Source organism: Rattus norvegicus, chromosome 5, assembly GCF_036323735.1.
Source record: "Rattus norvegicus strain BN/NHsdMcwi chromosome 5, GRCr8, whole genome shotgun sequence".
NCBI classification, from domain to species: Eukaryota; Metazoa; Chordata; class Mammalia; order Rodentia; family Muridae; genus Rattus; species Rattus norvegicus.
In genome coordinates this window covers 15785957-15804903 of record NC_086023.1, presented here as the reverse complement: position 1 = coordinate 15804903, position 18947 = coordinate 15785957, and positions in this window count along the sequence as shown.

Here is an 18947-nt window from a genome sequence, read left to right as displayed (position 1 = left end):
CAAAATAGTTTCCGGAAGTGCCTGAAACTGACTAGGCCATTGACAAAGCCATTCTCTCTCAAAGTAAATAATAAAGGTTTCTGAGAGTCACTATCAGACAATTTGTATGCTCCAAAGAAGACTGAACCAAGTCCATCTTCTGGAAGAAGAGAATAGCGAAGCAACCTGAAAGAAACTGAGACCAACAGAAATGCAGGGAAGACATTTACATCAATTGAGCCACCTGGAAAGAACACTCTCCAACCTGCGCAAAATCTGCTCTGATTTTTCGCGTTTATAAGCTGTCACCCATGTTGGGCTAAGCTCTGGGTAATTTAGCTGTCTGAGTCATTTTTCTTTCCCTAAGTAATACTTAACACATACTCCCATAAGTAAACCCATTAAACTTGTTTCCCCTTTCTCTTCCCTTTTTCTTTTTCTCTCTTTTCTCTCTTTCTCTTTCTCCTTTCCTTTCTCTTTCTCTTTCTCTTTCCATACCTTCCTCTCCCCTCTCCCCTGAAACTAACTTACTAACATTTGGTTTCCATGAGACAATTTTAGACACCCTTAGTTTGGATTGACCATCAATCATCCTCTTCTTTCCTAAATCCTCTTACTTCATGATCACTTATTTCTTTAACCCATAGCATGTGCCCTTCTTCCATATCACATGAATTCCTCTGTCCCTTCAGTTGCATATCAGTTAGGTTGTGACATGTGGCTTTTTGCAAACCTTTCTTCTATATTTGACCATGATCTCCTTCACACTCTTATGTCATTCCCCACTTATACATTTATACACCAGTATTTCACTTCTCTATTTTCCTTTTATCTGTACTCAATTTTTACTCCCTCCTTAATATCTTCCTCTGCAAAGCCTTCTTTCTATTTCCCTGGCTTCAAGTCACAACCCTAATCAAGCGCACAGAACAAGAGATGTGATGTGATGTTAGTGATCCTGATATGAATGAGACCATGTGTTTCTCATTATTTTCCCAGTTCGTATGGTCTGCAAAGTTCACGACTTCCTTTGATTAGTATTGAATTTTATATATATACCAAAGTTTGTTTTTATATCTACTCATCAATCGAGGACCATTTAGGCTCATTTCATTTAGTAGCTATTGTGAATGAAGAGGCTGAGTATATCCATGTTCAAGGAAAGAATGTAAAGTATATAATGTAGTAGAATATAGAATTTGTTGGTTGTATGTCCAGGATTGGTTTACTTTTTTTTTTTTTACAAGAAACTTCTAAATTGATTTCCAAATTGTACCTCAACAGTGTATAAGAATTTTTCTTTTGCCACATCTATTCAATTGTCGATTTTGTATTCCATTAGAAAATTCTGACTGAAATGAAATAAAATTTTAAACTATTTTTAACCTGAATATCCCCTGCTGCCAAAAATGTTAACTAGCCCCCTTTCAAGTGTTTTGTAGTCACTTATATTTCTTCTTTTGAAAATGTAATGTTTATTTCCAGTATTAGTCAGGGTTCTCTAATGGAACAAAAATGGGAGAATGAATAGCTCTCTTTTTCTGTCCCTTCAAACAAAAAACATATAACGTATATAACATTTACAATATAATGTATAATATATACCTATTAAATATATTAAATTATTAAATCCAATTAAATTTAAATTAATTAAATATATATACATATATAGACACACACAGATATATATATATACATATATATATAGGTATAGATATATAGATTAGATAGGAGAGAGAAAGAGAAAGAGAGAGAGAGAAAGAGAGAGAGATACATGTATATTAGAGGGGAATTCATTAAATTGGTCTATAGGCTGTGGTCCAGTCAGTCCAACAATGACTACTTCCAGACAAATAGGTCAGAAATTTGGTCATTGTTCAGTCCACAAGACTAGTTAGTTCAGAGGTCTCAATTAGGAGCTCAAGGCCCACATAATTCCTAGAGAGCTGCTGGGCTTCAGTCCATGTTGGAACTCTTTTTTTTTTCTTTTTTTTTTTTCTTTTTTTTTCTTTTTCTTTTTTTTTCTTTTTCTTTTTTTCTTTCTTTTTTTTTTTTTTTTTTGGTTCTTTTTTTTCGGAGCTGGGGACCGAACCCAGGGCCTTGCGCTTCCTAGGCAAGCGCTCTACCACTGAGCTAAATCCCCAACCCCCATGTTGGAACTCTTAAGAAGTATGTTCTAATATGAGTGAAGAAATGCCTCGCCAATAAAATAGATGAGCTTGTCAGGAAAAATCAGGGGAAACAGGCAAAAAGCATTAAGCTTTCTTCTTCCATGTCCTTTTATATGGGCTGTCAGCAGAAGATATGGCCTAGATTTGGGGTTGGTCTTCTATATGCAAATGATCCAATAAAGAAACTCCCTCACAGATGTCTTCAGCTGTTCCCAAGCCAAGTTAGAATTAATGATCAAGATTAGCCCTCAAAAACACACTAAAAATATCGTCAGTCATTAGAGGAATACAAACAAATACAACAAAATACATCAACCAGAACCCTTTGGAACAAATTTCTTTAAAGAGACTGAACAGGCCAATTGTGGAGAAACTACTTTCAGAGCAACTTGGTTTCTCATACATTGTGGAAATTTAAATTACATAATCAGTTTGAAAATGGTTTGCATCTTTTTTGTTTGTTAGGTTTTTAAGTTAAACACGGTGAAAAAGAACAGTTCTACTTTTAAAGATTTCTCACCAAAGAAATGTCCTGCCACACAAAGGCATTCTTCAAATGATTATAGCACTTCTGTGGCAATGATTGCTAACTGGCTACAACCAAGCTATACTCATCAGCTAATGAGTGATTAAAGAGCTGAGATATGCCCATGTGCTGGGCACCATTTCAAATGCATTGCTTAGTGAGATGAGCCAGACTTTTTATCATGAAATTATTTTGGATTTTGTCAATGCGTTATTTTGACATCCTATGTTTTTATCTTCTAAACCCTTGTATTTAATAAATCATATTTATTAAATTACAATGTACAAATTACATATACTTATTAAACTACAAATTATACTTACCTGTCACCCGAATAAAGCAAATTTGACCAAGACAAATGACCTTATTAGTATGATTTTGAGTTTGGTTTATGAGTATTAATAACTTTTATATCTATGCACATTTCAAAGTTTTGTGTATAATACTCTTTTTTATTAAATTGTGTCTGGCTTCCTACATATCATATCTTCTGGAATAATTAAAAAGCTTGTTTCTGAAGTTCTATAAGAATGCTTCAGTAAATCTTTTTGGTCTTTTGCCCTTTATACTTATAATTTCATTGCTAATTATCTATTTATTTAAGTTATTTATTTCATTTTGGTTTATATTAGATACATTATATGCATCCAAAAATCAAGCAGCTTATTTTCAAGTGTTACAATATAGTAATGTATAAGATTTTAAGGTATCTCCTCATTATTTTCTGAATTTATTTACTATTTACTTTATTGTCTCTATTTATAGCTCTCATTTTATTGACTTGGGCTTTTATCTTTCTTTTGGTTAATTTGGAAAAGAATTTGTCTGCTTCATTTATTTTTTTCAAAAAACTAGCTCTTTGTTTTATTAATTCTTTTTTTTTTCTATTTTTATTTCCTTGATTTCTGACCTGATTTTGATTATCTCTTCTGTTACTGTTTGTGGGTGGTCATGTATTTCTAAAGCCTAAAATGTATCATTAGTTTATTTATTTCTTATGTCATGAAGTTTTTATGTAGGGCCATAGAACTTATTTATTAGTGCTGCTGACTTGGTATACTATAGACTTTTCTACATTGCATTTACATTTTTATTTAATTCTAAAACTTTTCAATTTTTTTCTTGCTTTGTTTTACTTATCCTAGTTATTCAATTTTGTGCTGTTTACTCTCCATATGTATGAGTACTTTCCATTGTTTCTAATTCCATTGAAATTTATCTTTATAACACTCTGGCCAGCTAGGATACAACATGGTATTACAACTTTCTGTATTTGTAGAGACTTGATTTTGGGCCAATAATGATTAATTTTCAGCAATGTCCAATGGGTTTCTCAGAAGAAAGTTGTATTCTTTACTGTTCTGGTTGAATTTTTCTATAAATGCCTGGTAGGACTATTTGACTCATGAAGTCATGGAAATCTGATGTTTCTTGTTTCCTTTAGGTCTCATTTCTCTACTGATTAAAGTCACTACCTACCACTATAATGGAATAATTGTTTGATGTTTGCTTTATAAAGTTGGGTACACCTGTATTTGGTGCATACATTCAGAATTCTAATAGGCTCATCATCAATTTTCCACTGATGAGTATAAAGTAACTTTCCTTATATCTTGTATTTTTAATTTGAAATCCCCTTTATCAGAAACTTCTTGTTTCTTATTTCTATTTGCTTACAATACCATTTTCCACATTTTTACCTTAAGGTTGTATCTGTCTTAGGTAGTAAGATTTGTTTCCTAGAGACATCAAAAAATGATTCTGTTTTTTAATGTACTCTGCTGGTTTATGAATTTTTATTAGGGAAATTAGACCATTAATCTTCAAAGGACTGAAATGATTCCTATCATTTTGCTGATTTTGTGATGTTTTCTTTGGCCTTTTAGTTAATTTACTTGATGTTTATTTATCCTAGTGGCTTTTTTGGTATGTTTATCCTCTTTAGACTGGAGTATTCCTTTAAGGGCCTTCTGTTGAACTGGCTTCATATTCATAGAACCCTTTAGTTTACTGGAAATTTTTTCTTCTAATTTTTTTATTATTTTATTTTAATTTTTAAAATATTTTTTAAGTTCCTATTTTTGGTAGGATTTTTAAAATTATATATTTTATTTACATTTCAAATGTTATCTCCTTTTCCAGTTTCCTGTCAGAAAACCTTCTATCCAATTTCACCTCCCCCTGCTTCTATGAAGTCACACCAAGTTATTTTATATTATTTGTAACTATTATGAATTGTCACCCTTTCATGGTGAAAGTCTTAGGAAGATCATGAATTCAAGACCCATACCTAAACATAGAAAAGCCAGATACAGCATACTAATCGCCAACATCAAACTAAATGGAAAGAAACTTGAAGCAATCTCACTAAAATCAAGGACTAAACAAGGGTGCCTACTCTCTCCCTACCTATTCAATATAGTAATTCAAGTTCTAGCCAGAGGAATTAAACAGCAAAAAGAGGTCAAAAGGATACATCTTGGAAAGGAAGAAGACAAAATATCACTATTTGCAGATGATATGATAGTATACTTTAGTGACCCCAAAAATTCTACCAGAGAACTCCTAAACCTGATAAAGAACTACAGCAAACGGCTGGATATAAAATTAACTCAAACAAATCAGTACCCTTCCTTTATTCAAAGGATAAACAGGCTAAGAAAGAAATGTTTACATTTATAATTTTTAAAGTTTTTAATTTTTTTAATTTAAAAATATTTTAAGTTATTATTTAATTTATTTATTATCTAATATTTATTATTTTCTTCTAATTAAACATATATGTGTGCTTGATCACATAATACATTTTGGCAGTTACTATGCTTTACTGGCTTTAAATTTTTCTTTGAATTTTCAGGAAAATATAATCCTCCCAATATATAATAATCAAAACACAAACTATAGAGAACAAAGAAATAATATTAAAAGGCAGTAAGAGAAAAAGATAAGGTAACAAAGGCAGACCTACCCAAATCTAAAACCTAGATACCTTGCAACCTCTAAAAATCCACAGATGCCAACCTAAACTACTATACCCAGCAAAACTTACAAACAGTATAAATGGAGAAAACTAAATATTTCAAGACAAATCCAAATCCAAACAATATATATCCATGAATCCAACCCTGTAGAAAATACTCGAGGGAAAATTCTGACACAATGAGGATAGTTACATCAAATAAAACATAGAAAATAAATAATTCCATACAAGCATAAACAAGGGACACACACACACACACACACACACACACTATACACACATACTAATATCAACAACATCACCATAACAGGTAGTAACAATCACTGGTCATTAATATTTTTAATATCAAGGGACACAATTTCCCAATAAAGAGGCAGGCTAACAGAGTGGATGTGAAACAGGTTCCATCACTCTGCTGCATACATGAAACATTCCTCAGCAATAAAGGTAGACATTAACTCATAATAAAGGGCTCAGAAATAGTTTTTTAAAGCAAACAGACCAAATAAAAAAGCTGGAGTTGCCATTCTACCATTTAATAAAATAGACTTTCAAGCCAAGAAGAGACAAGGAAGGGCACTTCATACTCATCAGTGAAAAATCTACCAAGATGATATCTCCACTCTGAATATATATGCCCCCAAACATGAAGGCACCAACATTTGTAAAGGAAACATTGCTAAAGCTTAAATCACACATTGAACCCTACACATTAACAGTGGGAAATTTTAACAATCCACTCTTGGCAACTGACAGGTCAACTAGGCTAAAATGAAACAGAAACAATGAAACTAACAGACATTATGAACCAAATGGGCCTAACAGACATGTATAGAACATTTCACCCAAATACAAAAGAATATACCATATTCTCAGCACCTCATGAATTCTTCTCCAAAATTGACCATAGAGTTGGTCACAAAGCAAGGCTCAACAGATTCAAGAGTATTGAAATAATGTGTTGTAACTTGTCAGACCATTATGGAGTAAAGCTGAACTTAAACAACAACGCTGACACAGGAAAGCCTACAAATTCATGGCAACTGACCAACTCTCTACTCAATGACCTCCAGGTCAGGGAAGAAATAAGGAAATTAAAGACTTCCTAGACTTCAATGAAAATCAAGACATATACTCAAATGTATTGGACAAATTGAAAGAATTCTAAGGGGAATGCTCATAGCTCTAAGTACCTTAACAAAGAAATTAGAAAGTTATCTTACTAGAAATTTTAAAGTATTTCTGAAAGCTCTAGAAAAAAAGAAAGAAGAAACAGCATACCAAAGAGGAGTAGAATGTAGGAAATAATCAAAACCAGGGCCAAAATCCATGATATAAACAAAGAAAACAACTTAAAGAGTTAACAAAACTAAGAGCTAATTCTTTGAGAAAATCAACAAAATAGACTCTCAGTAAAACTAACAAAAAGACCCAGAGACTCAGACACTATTGTAGATGCAAGCAATGCTTGCTGAGAGCCTGATAGGAATGTTTCCTGAGAGGCCCTGACAGAATTTTACTGATGCAAATGAGGATTCTTGCAGCTAACCATCAAACTGAGCAAGGGGACCCCAATGGAGGAGTTAAAGGAACTAAAGGAACAACCCCATAGGAAGAGCAACATCCAGATACCCCAAGAGCTCTTGGGGACTAAACCATCAACCCAAGAGTACATATGGAGAGACCCATGGCTTCAGCTGAATATGTAGCAGAGGATGGTATTGTCTTGCGTCAAAAGGAGGAGAAGCCCTTGGTCCTGTGAAGGCTCATTTCCCCATTGTAGAAGAATGCCAGGGTGTTGAGCTGGGAGTGGTCAGTGGGAGTAGAAACATCTTCACAGAAGCTGGGGAAGCAGAGAGGTGAAGGGGATTACATTTGAAACTAAATTCATAAAATATACATTTTAAAAAAGGAAAAAAATGTCCTACTGACAGTATCACATGAACAAAATCAGAAATGTTGCGGTAGACACAACAACAAACACTGAGTAAATTCAAAGAATCATGAGAACTTACTTCAAAAACATGTTCTCTACAAAATTGGACAATTCTTTTAAAAAAATAAGGCAATTTTCTATACAGAAACTACTTACTAAAGTTAAATCAAGATCAAGTAAACTATTCCAGCAGCCCTATAATCCCTAAAGAAATAGAAGCAGTCATTAGAAATCTCCCAACCAGAAAGAAAAAACACACTACCAACAAAAACAAAACTTAGGACCACGTGGTTTTAGTGCAGAATTCTACTACACTTTCAAAGAAGAGCTAATACTAATACTCCTCTACTCCTCAAAGTATTCCATAAAACAGAAACAGAAGGAATACTGACAAAGTCATTCTATGAACCCACAGTCACCCTAATACCTAAACCACATGAAGACTTAACACAAAGACACAAAGAGCACTGCAGACTACATTATCTTATGAACTTGATGCAAAAATACTTAAAAATACTCTCAAAAACAATCCAGAAACATAGTTTATCACAATCAATTAGCATCAATTATCATCAGAGATACAGAAATGTTTCAATATATGAAAATCTATCAATACAAATCCATCATACAAACAAACTGAAAGAAAAAAAGTATGTGATCATCTCATTATATGCTGAAGAAGCCTTTGACAAACTCCAACATCCCTTCCTATTAAAAGTATTAGCAAGATCAGGAATATAATCAAAGCAATATATACTAAGCCAATAGCCACATCAAACTAAGTGGAAAGAAATTTAGAACAATTCCACCAAAATCAGAGAAAAGACAAGTCTGGCCACTACCTCCCTCTCTATTCAAAATAGTACTTGAATCTTTAGCCAGATCAATGAGACATCTAAAGGAGATCAAGGGGATACAAACTAGATAGTATTAGTATCAGTATCATAGTATCAGTATTTGGGGATGATATGATAATATACATAACCAAACCCAAAAGTTCTACCAGAGAACTCCTACAACTGATAAACCCTTTGCCAAAGTGGCTGAAATCAAAATCAACACAAGAAAACCAGTAGCCTTCCTTTATACAAATGAAAACTGAGCTGAGAAAAAAAAATAGGGAAAGAGACCCTTTATAATATGCATGAATAATATTAAGTATCTTGGTGCAACTCTAACCAAGCAAGTGAAAGAACCATATAACAAAAACTTCAAGTCTCTGAAGAAAGAAATTAAAAGAAAATATCAGAAGATGGAAAGATCTCTCATGCTCATGAATAGGTAGGATTAACATAGTGAAAATGGCCACCTTAGCAAAAGCAATCTGCAATTCAATGCAATCCTCATCAAAATGCCAACAAAGGTTTTTTAATGAATGTTAAAGAGTAATTATCATCTTCATATCAAAACACAAAAAAACCTAGGGTAGTAAAAACAATCCTAAACAATGAAAGAACTTTGGGTGAAATCACCATCCCTGATCTTAAGCAGTACTATAGAACAATAGTGATTAAAAGCTTCATGATGGGTACAGAAACATGCACATTAATCAATGGAATCTAATCAAAGAACCAGAAATAACCTACATCTATGGACACTTGTTTTTTGATAAGGAAGCCCAAAATATACCATGGATAAAAGAAAGCATTTTCAACAAATGGTGCTGGTCTAATTGGATGTCTGCATGCAGAAGAATGCAAATTTACCCTGCACAAAACTCAAGTCAAAACAGATCAAGGATCTCAACACAAAACTGGATACACTAAATTTCAGCGTAAAGAAAGTAGGAAACATCTTTGAATACATTAGTACAGGGGACAGTTTCCTGAATAGGACACCAATAGCTCAGAGTCTAAAATGAACAATTGATAAATTCTAATTTATCTAATTTATACCTCATGAAATTGCAAACTTTCTATAAGGCATAAAACATTGCCACTAGGACAAAACAGCGGCCTACAGATAGGGAAAGGATCTCCACTAACCCTCCATCTGACAGAGTGCTTATATCCAAAATTTATAAAAAACTCAATAACTTAGACAATACCCAATAATATAATTTAAAAACGGAATACAGAGCTAAACAGAATTCTCAACAAAGGCATCTCAAATGGTTAAGTACTTAACTAAATGTTCAAAATCCTTAGACATCATAAAAATGAAAATCAAAACAACTTTAAGGTTTCATCATACACCCATGAGCCTGGCTAAGATCAAAAACTCAAGATATGGACATACTGGCAAGGATGTGGACCAAGAGGAACACTATTCTATTGCTGGTGGGTGTGCAAATTTGTAAAACTGCTTTGGAAAACAATTTCGCAGATTCAGAGAAAACTGGGAATAGTTCTACCTCAAGACACAGCTTTACCACTCATGGGCATACACCTAAAAGATTCTCCACCATCCCACAAAGACATTTGCTCAACTATGTTCATAGTAGCTTAATTTGTAATACCCAGAAAGTAGAAACAACCTAGAGGCTCATCAACTAAAGATTAGATAAAGAAATATGATATATCTAGATAATGGAATACTATTCAGATATTAAAAACAAAATTATTTGTTTTTCAGGCTAATGGATGAATCATGAGAATATCATCCTGAGTTAGGTAACCCAGTTCCCAAAGGACATGCATGATATATACTTACTTATAAATGAGTAATAGCCATGAAATACAGGATACCCATGCTACACTACACATACCTAAAGAAGCAAACAAGAAGGAAGGCATAAGCAAGGATGCTTGAATTTCACTTAAAAGGGGGAATAAAAATAGTCCTAAGAGACAGTTGGAGGGAATGATTTTGGTGGGAGAGGAGATGGGGAGAAGAATGAGGGTGGGTGGGCAGTTAGTATCAAGCATGGGGAGGAGACATGGCCAAAGTGCCATGAGAATGAATAGAAATCTGCAATTGATGGGGTTGGGGTAGTGGTGGGGCATGTCTAGGACAACACAGAGACTTGGGATAAGGATGGTACCCAAGAGTCAATGGGGGTGAACTTCATTGTGACTCACAGCATTGGGAATATGGAACCTGAAGAAGCTACCTCCAGGCAGGAACCCCACTGGAGAAATAGGGATACAATGTCACCCACAAACTTTTGACCCAAAATTTTTCCTGTCTAGAAGAAATGCAGGGATAGAGGATGGAGTAAAGACCGATAGAACACCCAAACAATAACAAATTGTACTTGAGACTGATCCCATGGGCAAGCACCAATTCTTGACACTATTAATTATAATAGTGTCAAGAGACAGGAGTCTAGCATGGCTGTCCTCTGAGAGACTCCATCCATTAGCTGTCTCAGAAAAATGCAGACACCGACAGCCAAACAGTGGATGGAGCTTGAGGACTTTTATGGAAGAATTGAAGGAAGAATTGAGGCCTCTAAAGAGTTAGGAACTCCACCAGAAGATCGACAGTATCAACAAACCTGAACCCTTGGGAGTCTCAGAGACTAAACCACCAACCCAAAAACATATATAGGCTGAATCTAGGCCTTCAATCACCTTTGTAGCAGATATGCATCTCAATCTTCATGTGGGTCCCAAACAACTACAGCAATTGCCTGTATATATGATATGTTCTTCTAGCTGGTTTGCCTTGTCTGGCCTCAGTGGAAGAAGTACCCATCCTTGAAAAGACTTGATGTGCCAATGATGGGGGATACCTAGTTGGCACCCACCTACTCAGAGATGAAGGAGAGAGGAGATGGGAGGAAGGATGTGGGAGAGGGAGACTGGGAGGGGGGCAAAGTGTGGGATGTAAAGTGAGTAAGTGAAGGAAAGAAAGAGAAAGAAAGGAAGAAAGAAAGAGGGAGGGAAGGAAAGAGTGAAGGATAGAAGATAGGAAGGAAGGAAGAAAGGAAGGAAGGAAGAAAAAGAAAGAAAGAAAGAGAGAAAGAAAGGAAGGAAGGAAGGAAGGAAGGAAGGAAGGAAGGAAGGAAGGAAGGAAGGAACAAACAGAAAGTGAAAGAAGAAAGAAAAATGAAAGAAATCATTTATTACTTAAGGGTAATATAATACAGCAAGAATCAAATCCATATAATCACTTACATCAAATCTTCTTCTGACTTACTAATTGAGTAAGAGAAAGGTAATCAGTTCATGTTTTATAACCCTTACGGTACAAATAAGTGTTTTCCACAGTTTTATACTCTTGTGCTATAATACCTGTAGGAGATCATTTAGTGAGGAAAAAAGTCAGTTTAAAGGCAGTCAAGGATATATTCATGGACATTAAGCTCAGCAATTCAGGCATTCTAGTTGAATACTCAACTAATTGGGCTGCATTTCTGGACGTAAAGTATATCTACTTCATTCCATTAAATTTCCACACATTGTCATCCCAGACTATGACTGTTTTAATATAGGTCAATTCAGTCCAATTTCAAAAGTCTTCCTAAGTTCTTAATAGTTCTAACACTTTTCAAAAGATTAATTTAGTAGTTGTTATACCATCGAAGAACAAATCACATATTTCCACTACACGATTTATAACCAACTGGATTAAATAGCGACTGTTATTCTGATACTCTCACAAAGAACACAGCTGATTTTGCTCTTGCCCTAAGGCCTTGCCTGAGGCTAATAAACTAATTTCTTCAACACAGATTTTCAAGATGAGTTTGCCTTATAACCACATGGTTTTTAATCACTACTCTAGGCAAGTCTACAATGAAAAGGTCAAATAGGAAAGAAAGTAATACAAAATCTACAGTGTGAAGAAATAAGGGACAATGACAATCCTAATATTGGAGCAGAAGCTTGTGCTTGAGGACAGGCTAGGAGTTGTTAAAGAGATTAGTGCCATTCAAGAGAGGCTAGATCTGCATTTGAATACAAATAATCTGCCTAGAGGGAAAGAACCCAAACAACTAAACTCCTAAATTGTGGAAGAGCATAAGGAGTATTGAGCTACTGAAAAGCAACTTCAATCAAAAGCTGAGAGTAGGGTTTTATCTGGAGTCCTTTTGACCTATGAGAGCTGGAGCTGTCTCAAATTTTCCAGAAGATTACAAGAATATTTTAGTTTATAGAAAGAGATAAGTTTTAGGTGTATTAGCGGTACCATTGTTTAAAATCTGTACTGTAATATGCAATGTAGAAAAGGCAGTAGATTCAAGCCTTTGCACCACAACAAAAGCTTGAAGACCCCAAAAACGATTCTGGGGTTTAAAGCATTAACACTTTTTTTTATATCCAAAGGGCTAGATATATAGTTTGGACAGAGATGTGTTTGGTGTGATGAGAGTATTATACTTAGAAGACAACCAAAGAAATTTAAAAATTTGAACTTACAACTATGATAATAGTAGCAGTCATTTATCAGGGCTAGATCAATGCCTTATCAGAGCCCCATTGTTTAAAATTAAAGCTTCAAAGGTTTGAACATTTAATACAATAACATAGCAAGAAGGAAAGAAATCTGAAACATTTCTCATTTTGACAAACCTTAAACCTTACATGCTGTCTTCTGTTTTTATTGCTTCGATATAGACACCATGAACAAACAGCAAGTTGGGGAGGAAAGGGTTTATTTGACTTACCATTTCCTGATCACAGCCCATCATTGGGGGAAGTCAGAACAGGAGCTCAAGCAAGGCTGGATCCTGTAGGCAGTGGCTAGTGATGCAGAGGCCATGGAGGATGCTGTTTATTGACTTGCATCACATAGCTTGCTCACTCTGCTTTCTTATAAAAGCCAGGACTACCATTCCAGGTGTGCTTGGCTCTCCCAATTGATCACCAGTTGAGAAAATGCCTTACAGCTAGATTTCATAGAGGCATTACTTCAACTGAGGCTCCTTCCTCTAAGATGACTATAGCTTGTATTAAGTTGATACACAAAACCATCTGGTACACATTCATTAAATCACTTTCTTAGAAATTTACAGCTTGCATTTGCACATGTTAAATCTCTTTCATAGACCCTTACAACTTACTTAAGCTTTCATATTTATTTCTTTTAGTGTGAAAACTGTCAGCAAGATAAATACAGCTGCTTCCCTGACCTGATGATCTAGTGGCTTTAGAAAAGGAGAGCCTGGTTTTATATGTGAACCAAGGTTGGAGCCTTGACAAAGGAGCTGGGTATCCAATGCTGTTAGCATAACTCTATAGTTAGCAGTCAAAACCATCAGGGATTCCAGAAAAATAAACTATAGCAAAATATTTTTGTATCAATTAAAATGACAGAAAATTACTGCTACCTGGATTGTTAGTCTAGGCTCCTAGATTGTTTCACTGGGGACAGAGGTTGGACTTTGGTTGTCAAACAGGTCAGCATTGCATCCTCAGCTGCTGCACAGGACAACATAGGTCTTTGGCTACCAAACACAGAAATCCTGAGAGAATTTTTTCTGTGGTGTGATGTATTACATACACACACACACACACACACACACACACACACATACACACACACACATATGATTTTAAATGAATGTTAATTATTTTTAGGTATTAGCTTTTTAAGCTTAAACTTGAAAACACTTATAGGAGGCTAAAGAAAGATTGTTATTTTAAATGAATTACTTTTGCATTCTGTATAACTATAAGCATAGTTCTGAGGACATAAAATAATGTGATCATTTATAAGGTAACTAACTATTAACTTCTATGTCTTAATTATCTTTAAGAGTTTACAAGTTAGAAACTAGTATAAGATTAGGATTTTAATTTTATCCCTGTTAAGTTGGAGCCTTAAAATTTTGAATTGGATATGCTTTAACATCAAAATAAAACTTTAAACTATAAATAAAGTGCATAGGAAAGCTGTAAGCATCCATGGTCTTATCATATTGAACTATTAGTTTCTTTTCAGATTCAGATAATTCAAACAGCTAAAGCTTACTACAGTTTGGAAAGACAAAGAGATGAGACATATAAATCCAGAAAGCTTGATGTTATCCTGAGTAGACCTTAGGATCTTATAAACCTTATTCTTAAAACACATGCTGTTCCTTATTTAAAATTTTGTAGAATACTCTGGTGTTGAACACAGTTGGTAAAGACATAAGTAGTAGTCAGATGTGAATCTCTAAGTCAATTTAAATTAAGGTAGCATACCTGTATAACCTTAGGAAGTTATTATCATTCAAAAATCTATCCTAAACCAAACTGTCATAGAAATTTGCTGTGTCTCCTTAGCTTAAAATAGAGAATTATTAAGTAGAGAGATCAGTATAAACAATCATAAAATGTTTTATTATTGTTGCTTTAGTTTGTTTATGACATGTAGTCATGTGGTCATCTTATTCAAGATAATAAAGTCACATGATATGTACTCTTTTTTTAACCCTAGTAAAGATGGCTGCCAGCTACATGGTTGTTTCCATCATAATGATGTCATCAGTCAAGATGAAGATAAGACTCATGGTTGTTATTTGAAATATCTTATTTTAGTTAGTGTTTTGTTGCTGTAAAGAAACACCATGATCAAGGAAATTCTTATAAAGGCAAACATTTTCTTTTGGCTAAATTACAATTTCAGAAGATATTCCATTATAACCACTGTAGGAAGCAGGGCAATTTGCAGGCAGATGTGTTGCTGGAGGAACCAAGAGTCTACATCTTGATCTGAAAGCAGCCCAGAGGAGACTGGAATAATTCCAGTGTAGTCAAAGCTTGAGCACAAAAGACATCAAAGTCCACTCCCCTCTACCATACTGATACGTTTTCTATAAAAATGTCATTCCTACTCAAATAAGGCCACACCTCATAATAGCTCCACTCTGTATGAGCCAAACACTCAAATATGAATCTATGGGTGTCAAATCTATTTATATAAGCCACCATACTCTACTCCCTGGCCTCCAAAGGCTTATAGCCATAAGATGATGTACAATGTCTTTAGTCCAATTTCAAAAGTCCCCAGTCTATTACAGTCTCAAAAAGGTTTAAAAGTCCAAAGTTCAAAGGCTCTTCTGAAATTCATGTAGTCTCTTAACTGTAATTACCTACAAAATTAAAATTTTACAAAACTGTATCACATATTTCTAACATATTATGGCACTGGATATTCATTAACATTTCAAAACATGGGGAGAGAAGCACAGTGGGAAAATACTGAACCAAAGCAAGACATAAATATGAGCTGGGCAAATTTGAAACTACATCTCCATGTCTGATGTCAAATTGTTCTTCAGATCACCAACTTCAGTTTTTGTGATTTAACACACATCTTCCTCTTGGGCTGTTCCTGTGCCCTATTAGCAGCTTTCCTCAGCAGGAATCCCATGATTCTAGTATCTTTAACTGCTTGGGGTCTCCAAGGCTTCTCCATAGCTTCTGGAACACAGCTACTATTGCTGCTATTCTTGGTGGTCATCCCATGGTACTGATATCTTCGAAACATTGGAGCTGTCTGCTGTACCTAGGCTGCACTTTCCCCAATAGCCTCTCATAGGCTTCCTTCACAGTGCCAAGCCTAAAGTACTTTGCATGACCCCTTCAGTCCCAGACCTTCAACTGACACTAACACTTCACTTTCACCAATGATTTCTCCAAACCTTTCACTGTGCCAGAGAGCCTCAGTTGTTTTCCATGACTCCTTCATGCCTTTAACACCAGCACCACCTGGGTAACTCTTACACATTACCAATTCTGGCTGCCCTCACAAGATGCAACCTTGGCAACCTCACACAACAGCCTTTCTGGGCCTCCATGCAGGGACACCCCTAACTCATTCATAGCCTCAGCAGCTTTCCTTAGTTGCAAAGGGAAAGTCCATTCTTAATTCTAAAGCCAGAACCGTGTGATTGAAGCTGCCAGGATCTTCTGCTTGTTAAGGCTGGAACATGGCCTCCTTACTCAATTACATCTTCACTAGTTGTTTTCAATGGTTTTCTTTACTGCCTAGGCTTGGCTGTTCTATAACTTCTGCATACCACTGTTTCCCATGTGCTGGTATTAAAGGCATGTATAACCACACTTGAATCTAAGCTTTTCTTTAATTACTTTTCATTATAAATCTTCATAAGCATGGCCATTATGCCTCAAGATCTGGATTAAAAGTATACATTGGTCCAGATCAAAAGCAAGTATCATTCCACCTCAAGCTCCAGATCAAAAGCCTGTGTCTTCCACCCTCAAGATCCTGATCAAAGGCGTAAGTCTTACTGACTCAAGGTCTAGATTAAATATGCCCTCCATATTGTAGTTCATTCCAGATATATTCAAATTGGCAACTGAGAATAGCCATCACAATCTACCCCTTGTCAACTTAACACACAATCATATTTTCTTATGTCCAAAGGAAACAATAACCAAAACATAATTCCTAGCAGGATATAACTTTCCCTTATACAACTACAAATGCATTGTATATAGAATAGGTTGAAATGTCCCTTGGGAAACATCTTTTTCACAAGATGGAAGCTTAGCTGTGTGCAAACTTGCCCTGAGTTCACCTCTTCATTCTAATATTCTTGAACACAGGATTTAGTGGAACCTCTTCAATCCTTGAACCATACATTTCATATTTTTTCTGGTGCAGCTTGTTATGTTTGCAACATGCTCTCTTCATAGAAGTGAACTACAGAGCAATATTTTCTAAGTAAGAATGTAATCGCATACATAGTATGATCAAGCAAGTTAAACGTACCTATGCACAGATATTTTAAGTACCAACGTTTTTAAGTTTTAACAAAGTTTTTTGTTATAAGTTTTTGGTTACAGATTTTACATATTATTTAACAATACCCAGTATTTACACAATAGTCTTAAAAGATTTCTTGAGAGCAAACGACAGCAAAATTACACAAATAAAAGATTTTGGAGATAGTAGAGCAGAAAAAGTTTAGATATGAAATATTTTGTGATCATTTTTGCTGTGGCAGGAGTTAGCTTATGAGAGATTTTGGGAGTCAAGTGTGGCAAATTTTGGCCATTGATTGAGCTGTACCGAGGCCAAGTCATTTGCTGTATGAATGAGGTTTTAATTAAATCTTTGAGTCCAAGAAGAAACAAAGAGTCACAAAAAAAGGGGGGGAGGGAGGGTTCCTATATTCTCTAGAGGAAGCTGATAAAAAGAGAATAGGGTAACAGATAGAAATTCAAAGGAGGATTTTAATATTTTAGAGGTCATGAAGGCATAGAGAAGATTCAGAATTGCCCATGGGGAAGGAAGACATTTTCTGGAAGGACCTGAGAACACAGAGAGAAAAGAAGTGTCAGCATAACAAGAATTTCAAACCAGTTCATCCCCAAACAAACTGAGAGACATTTTAGAGATGAATGTCACAAATCACAGAAAAGACACATTCCTTTCCACATCAGAGGGGCCCAGTAGGGCCACAGGAGCATTCTGACATATTCATGTGGCTTTTGTAGTTATAGTAGACAAAGCAGGCAGCTCTAGGGTGACATTTATCTAGTAAAGGAAGAGAGATGAGTAATGAGAGCTGGTAGAGGAGAAAAGTGGCTATAGAGGTAGATTAGGATAGGCTTTTGGGAAAAGGGGGAGTTTAGAAACCCACAAGAGAGAGAAAAATAAGTGTTTTTGAATGCTCACAAGGGCATATCAGGTCAAGACTGGTGTCTGGGGAGAGGTAGCAGGTTGCAAGAACCAGAGAGAATACAAACTAAATAGGTGAGGAATGATGGACAGTTAGAGTTCCATTAAAAGAAGACTCATCTCTTTTTTTCTCATGTTTTTGGTACCAGATGAAAGACAATGAGGACACAATGACTCCTAGTTATGATTGAGATTTCCTTGTAGACACTTGGAAGAACTCAGGCACAGGAATCTGGAAGACTCTAAACTACACTAGTCCATGAGAAGAGAGGGGAGAAGAGAGAAAGAGAACAAAAAAGTAGAGAGAGAAAGGAGAGAGGGCAATAAGAACAAGAGAGGAGCTGTAGATCTGAGTTATATAAATTCAGAAGCTGAGGAAGGGAAGCAAAACTACAGTCCCTGGGCTAGAGAGGTTTAGGGTAAAGGGCAGCATGATAAGCCTGAGAGGAGTCAAAAATGAAATTAATTGCAGGTTACTTTAGAAAAGAACAGTAAGAGATAATGGAAACTTCCTTTATGATTTCAGAGAGCCTCTGAGACCAGGCAATATGTAGCTGGGGAGTAGTTACCTAAGGACTTTGAGAGGACAAGAGGCCATTACATGAAGCTATGTAAGCAAAGTCTGAGCTACATTTTATACTTCGAAATGTTCGATGCAAAAGGGCCATAAGATATCTGCCTAGAAAAACTACGAGGATGATGTTACAGGCAAATAAGCTGAGGGGCAGACATATCTACACACATTGGGTACAGAGCTAGAGAAATTGTTTCTTCTCCTGGTTTGAGTCTTGATTTGGTTCAGTATTCCTTCTGTCTTAGTTACAGTTTTAT